Here is a 6487-nt window from a genome sequence, read left to right on the forward strand (position 1 = left end):
GAGGACCAAACCGCACCTGGCATCGGGGCCCGCCCGCCACCGCCCCACCCAGTCGACGCCCCGCCCCTGGGTCTCTGCCCCGCCCCCTTGCTCGGGCTCTGCGGCGGCCCTCGCGCCCCCTAGTGTGAGCGACTCCCTCTTTGGGTGCCCAAGCTGGTAAGGATGATTCTGCGCCGGCCGGAGGCCTCAACACAGAGGGCCCTCAGCCCATTTTACAGATGAAGAGAACTAAGAGCCAGAGAGGACAAGTTCGGCTACCTTGAAATGGCACAGCTGAGCTGGGATGGAAACCCAAGTCTCCTGATTCCCAGTCTGAAGCTCTTTCCAGTAGAGTGTTTGGAATCAAGAATGTGGATGTGGAGAAACCAGGTCTACCCAACAAAACAGCTTTGGGGGCCAGGGGTAAGCGAGTGAGGGTGGACTTTTCTTAGAATCATCCAGCTCAGATAAACCACTTCTCTGCACCACTGAGTAAACTGACACTCACTAAATAATCTCTAGGTCAAAGATGGGAAGGATCCAGGGGCAGATCCTTAGCCAGGCCAAATAGATATATAAATGAACCCAGCACATCAGATCTGCAATTTTTCAAGACAATCTAAAATGTTAGATAGTTTAGGTGAAATTTCCCATTTTTTAAAATGTTGGGAACATTTAAAAAGTCTAAAAATGCCATGTAGGCCAAAGGAAACGCATCTGTGGACTGGATTTGCTTTGCAGCCTCCTCTTTTCTTATAGAAGAGAGCACTGGATAAGGAGTTAGAACAGCAGACTGGTTTCTGGCAGCTGCTAGCTGGCTGAGGTGCCTTAACCACTTCCCCTCATTGGGCTTGGGAGGAGGTTGGGGTCCTCCATGTGATAAAGGTCAGCCACATGATCTGGTCCCTGAGGTCCCTCCCATCTGATTCTCTTATGCTGGGTCTTGGCAAGTGTCATTTCCTTAGATTAGATTTAGGTCATGGGAAAATTGTCCAAATGACCAGGAAGGGACAGGGATGGGGCCCAGGAAATGGATCATGATGCCTTCATCAAGGACAAAGTTCAACCCAGCTGCTTCTGGTCCCAGCAGTCAAATAAGCAAAGGTGAGGGCAATGCTCTTTCTGCCCTGACCACATAGTACAAACCAGATGCAGGTCAGATTTTTCTCCTCTGGGTGTGGCAGGTGGCTCCTGATGTCCTGTGCGTGTATAAAGTGCTGGGAGGGCAGTGTAGGCAATGCGCCTGATTTCTGTTAATTCCTGGGAACACTCTTCAGCAGTTGGCTTTACAGTTTCTAAGGAAATCTCTGCTATGATTATAGTAACTGCAAAATTATGTGTTGAATTAAAGTGACAGAGATCCAGGGAACTCTTCTGCTATCTCATGGCTAGCAAAAGTGGGGCGGTGGATTTTATTCACCCTCCACATGGAAAGAAGTTACACTGTATTTTCCCAGACACTTCTGTCTCACAGCAAGTCACTCGTCTGTCTCTTCTGCCTCTTCACTCTCTCATTCCATTTCTTTCCCACCTTCAGCCTCATGGTCTTCACCAGCAGGGAGTGGGGTATAACCAACTCCCCTAAGTCCCCCGTAAGGAAGTTCAGACTAACACTGAGAAATGCAAGTTGAAATGTAAAGGAAGAGCATAGCAGTCTGTGGAAATTATATACCCGAGATATCTTTTCAATATGCACCCAAAGAACATTTCAAAATCACTTGTGAACTTGAGAGGGGACTTCTGGAGGGCAGAAAAGAACACCTACTGTATTTCTAACATCTGTCACCTGTCCACAGTTTTTGTGACCATGGCTTGCTCAGTCCTTGAGGTCGGATCCTGATGACTGGCTCAAAGTCAACTCTCTGGGCCTATAGAAAAGAGAAACTAGACCACCATCTTAAGGTTCAGGATCTGCCATCCCGAGAGAACTGCCAGACCTTCTCAGTGTCACTTGCTCCAAACTTAGCCAGTCTTTGGCCTCTAGTCTCTTCCCTCCCTGAATCGTCCCACATAAGATGGACTGATTAATCTTCCCAAGTTGTTTCTATCACCTCTCTACTCAAAAACCTTCAATAGCTCCCTATTGTTGGCTGGCTACTGTGTTTGGACAGTGCAGTTAGAGAACATCTCCATCATGGCAGAACATTCTATTGGACAGTACTGAGTGTTGTTTTAGACAATAATCAGTAAGGGCTACTAACGTCACAAAGAGGGACCGCCAGACATTATGTGCCTCCTGGTATGATGCAACAAGAAGTATACACTACCACTTGTGATATAGTCTTACCAAAAAAAAAAAAAACAAAAAAACCAAAAAAATCAAGCCTGAATCTGGTCAGGCCTCTAGATCTAACCACCAATTCACAGAAAATATAAGAGTAAGAGGAACTTGTTAACACCACAGTAATGCAAACAGTAAAACTGAAGCTGTTGGAAACGCAACAGGACAAATGAACTGGTGTCTTTAACAGATAAACTGCAAGGAAAAGAGAGGAAAGTGGAACCTAGGGATGTAATTGAGACTTGAGACATCTAATAGCAATTCAATTCAAACTATATAGGCTCTCTGCTCTTCCCGTTCGATAGGTGGAGCCGTGTGCTCCTGTGCAGTGCCAGCAGTGACCCTGAGACATGATAGCGAAGGTTGGAGTGAACGGATTTGGCAGTATTGGGCGCCTGGTCACCAGGACTGCTTTTAACTCTGGCAAAGTGGATATTGTCGCCATCAATGACCCCTTCATTGACCTCAATTACATGGTCTACATGTTCCAGTATGATTCCATCCATGGCAAGTTCAAAGGCTTAGTCAAGATTGAGAATGGGAAGCTTGCCGCCAATGGAAAGCCCATCATCATCTTCCAGGAGTGAGATCCCACCAACATCAAATGGGGGCAAAGCTAGTGCAGAATATGTTGTGGAGTCTACTAGTATCTTCACTACCTTGGAGAAGGCTGGGGCTCACTTGAAGAGTGGAGCCAAGCGGGTCATCATTTCTGCCCCTTCTGCGGATGCCCCCATGTTTGTGATGGGTGTGAACCATGAGAAGTATGACAACTCCCTCAAGATTGTCAGTAATGTCTCCTGCACCACCAACTGCTTGGCCCCCCTGGCCAAAGTCATCCATGACAACTTTGGCATCGTGGAAGGACTCATGACCACAGTCCACACCATCACTATCACCCAGAAGACTGTGCATGGCCCTTCAGGGAAGCTGTGGTGTTGGCCGAGGGGCTGCCCAGAACATCATCCCTGCTTCTACCAGCGCTGCCAAGGCTGTGGGGAAGGTTATCCTTGAGGTGAATGGGAAGCTTACTGGCATGGCCTTCCGTGTCCCTACCCCCAACCTGTCAGTTGTGGATCTGACCTGCTGCCTGGGAAAAGCTGCCAAATATGACATCAAGAAAGTGGTGAAGCAGGTGTCAGAGGGTCCCCTCAAGAGCATCCTGGACTATACTGAAGACCAGGTTGTTTCCTGCAACTTTGAAAAGTGATACACACTCTTCCACCTTCGATGCTGGGGCTGGCATTGCCCTCAATGACCACTTTGTCAAGCTCATTTCCTGGTATGACAATGAATTTGGCTACAGCAACAGGGTGGTGGACCTTATGGTCCACATGGTCTCCAAGGAATGAGTCCCTTGGACCACCAACCTCAGTGCGAAGAAGAGGCCCTCAGCTTCTGGGGAATTCTTGCCCCAAATCGATCCCCCAACACATTGAGAATCTCCTGACCTCCCGTTTCCATCCCAGACCCCTTGAAGAAGAGGAGGGGCTTAGGGAGCCCTACTGTGTCGTGCACCATCAATAAAGTTCACTGTACTCAGCCAAAAAAAAAAAAAAAAGTTGAGACAACTAGGAAAATTTAAACAATTGGATATATGATATTAAAAAATTATTTAAGGTAACAAAAGGCATTTTGGTTGTTTTAAAAATATCCTTCATGTGTATTGAAATACTTAATAGATGACAAAACAAGAATTTGCCTCAAAACAGACCAGTAGGGGAGGAGAGAAGTGAGAGTAGAGATGAAACAGGACTAGACCTGTGCTCATGATTATTGGGGTTGGGTGATTAGTCCATGGAGGTTTTATTGTCCTACTTCTGTATTTTGTTTTCCAATGAAAACAAAAATTGTTTTTCTTATTGGGCTTTTGAGTTCTTGGAGTTCTCTTTACCTTTGCATTTTCTACTTTATCTTGGCACTAATCAACTTGATAATTATTAGGTCAAAGTGTAAGAGGGAAAAAAGAGCTCCTTTCAGAGGGATGACCTGTGACTCTTGTGTGCTGGGGAGCCTGTGGCTGGGCCAGGTTTGTAACTTCACTATCTTCTATCTCCACTCTGCTTCTGAGGAAATTCACAAAGCAGCACACTCCTGCAGGGAAATCACTTGCCCTGTCACAGAACATGCAGAGATGCTGACAGTGAATAACTTGTGATTGTCTTCAAGGTTCTGATCAAGCTAAGCTCCACTGTGGCAGCCTGCAAGCTTAGAAATTCCACATACCTGTCAGGACTGGGGCTGCCTGTCAGACAGGTCACACCTTGGGTAGGGATATATATAAAGCCAGGCCTCCAGCCTACACTTCTCATATCTAAGTATCAATGGCTATTTGAAGACTTTCATCCTCATTTTGACATTCCCAAGGACATACAAGCGCTTCCCAGAGGCCAGACCAGTATGTCTACTGCCAACCCAACCTTGACCCATGACACAATCAAGAAGTCCACAGCTCGTGGTAATGTAAAACCATTTAATTCTAAATCGAATCACTTTCACAACAGTGAAAATTAGTGACCGGTCAAGGTGTGCCACTGTACATAGTATCATTTTCTGACTGTAGTTGAGACCTGGTCCTAAACCACAAAAGTGGCAGGAAGATGATGGAGGCCAAGAACAGAGAAAACACACATAAAAGAAAGGAAAACTGCCTTGGCAGAGGGGCAAGGTGATGAGCCTGCAAAGGGTTGGTAGGAAGGGGGCTCCCTGTTGAGGCTGGGCCAGCAGTCCCAAGTTGGCTCTCTTGCCCCAGCTCCTGGCAGAGGATGAGTAGGGATCTGTGAGTTTCAAAATCAAAGGGCATATAGCCAACCTGGTGTTAACAGCTTTCTGGGATACCTTTGCTGGTAGAGCTCTCCTGGGCTCACTCCATTTCATTAGAGTTCAAGTGAACCCTTCCTTCTTTAACCTGTCAGAAACCCATTTCTGTTGGGTCCATCTCATTGAAGTCCTCTCTTCTACCACTAGGTGGAGCCACTGCACTGAGGCAGTCTCCTGATCTTTCCAGTTGAGCAACTCCAGAGGCCCCTCAGACTTTGGGGATTTCCAGGTGATAAAAAGAGCACTCTTGAGTGGGTGCCCCTAAGGATGTTTAAAATCCATCAGGTATACTGTACAGCTGGTGGCTTATTCCTACCAAATGGATTCGGCAAACGAACCACATATTCAATACTTGCATTTTGTCTGTTTAAACACTGAACTCTGGCACTGACAGGTACAAGGGGGAAAGGATGGAGACTGTGGAGAGGGGAGCAAGGCTTCTCTCATCTTGGACAAGGTCTTAGTTTCCACACACTATGCAGAACCGTATCTGGAAAAAGACAGTAGGTAGGACTTTCTACCACTTGTTGGCTATTGCTGGGGGTAAGCCAGGAACAGAGTGGACTGGTGTGAAATGACAGAAGCCCCCAGAGAAGTCCATCTCCTCCTACCCTCGGGGTTACCCGGAAGAGGCTGGATTTCTAGAAAGAGGCCTGACTGATAGAGCGAGATCCATTCCATCAAGTGAACTGTTCTCCTGCCTGGCACCACACTCCTTCAATCAAATTCAGAGGAAGAATCTAGTGAAGTCAAAAAACAAATAAAGGGCTTGGGAAAAATGATTTCACAGAAGACCTTATCATATCACCGTGCTGAGGCTCCCCAGGCCCGCCAAGGGTTGCCTGCTCTAGTGTTAACACGTACACAAGGAGTTTTCAGGGGAGTCCATCAAGCTACATCAAAATTAGGGTCTTCCTTCCTCCCTGCCTCTTCATTGAGCACAAATTGGCTTCTGAGGAGGGTGGTCTTCAACATGCAGCTGGGCTGATTTGACAAAGCCCCCAGATTCCTTTTGGCAGGTCTGGGAGAAGATGCACACAGAACTTCTGCAGCTTTGGGACGTGGCTGCTTGTGTGGTTGTTTCTGCATCAGAGCTCTAAATCCTACCAGAGTCCAAATGCAGGTCTTTCCTCACATGCAGCAGTCAACCCTGGCTTCAGCAGTAGTCTATGTAGGCTGTGTGCCCTCTGGCAGAGAGGCAGATGTGAGTAGTTTTGTGGGGAAAGCTGATGGAAAATCTGTGAGTGAAGCCATATGTCTCCAGGGATGATCTATGCCAGGAAACAAGTCACTCAAGCCACTCTCTGGGACCAAAGACACTCGTACAGCCCGGAGCCAATAAAAGATTTTTGGGTCTCTGGTGAATTCATGAAGCGACTCCAGCTTCAGCTACTGCAATTATGATCT

At 47.1% G+C, this 6487-nt stretch overlaps 1 pseudogene across 1 annotated transcript; it reads left to right on the forward strand.

Moving 5' to 3' along the window:
* Nucleotides 1-2571: 2571 nt before the first annotated feature.
* Nucleotides 2572-3799, forward strand: LOC105308349 (annotated as a pseudogene). The gene has a single exon (XR_897291.2). The product of XR_897291.2 is annotated as a glyceraldehyde-3-phosphate dehydrogenase-like (transcript).
* Nucleotides 3800-6487: the final 2688 nt, after the last annotated feature.

This window comes from Pteropus vampyrus, unplaced genomic scaffold (assembly GCF_000151845.1).
Source record: "Pteropus vampyrus isolate Shadow unplaced genomic scaffold, Pvam_2.0 Scaffold568, whole genome shotgun sequence".
Classification (NCBI taxonomy): domain Eukaryota; kingdom Metazoa; phylum Chordata; class Mammalia; order Chiroptera; family Pteropodidae; genus Pteropus; species Pteropus vampyrus.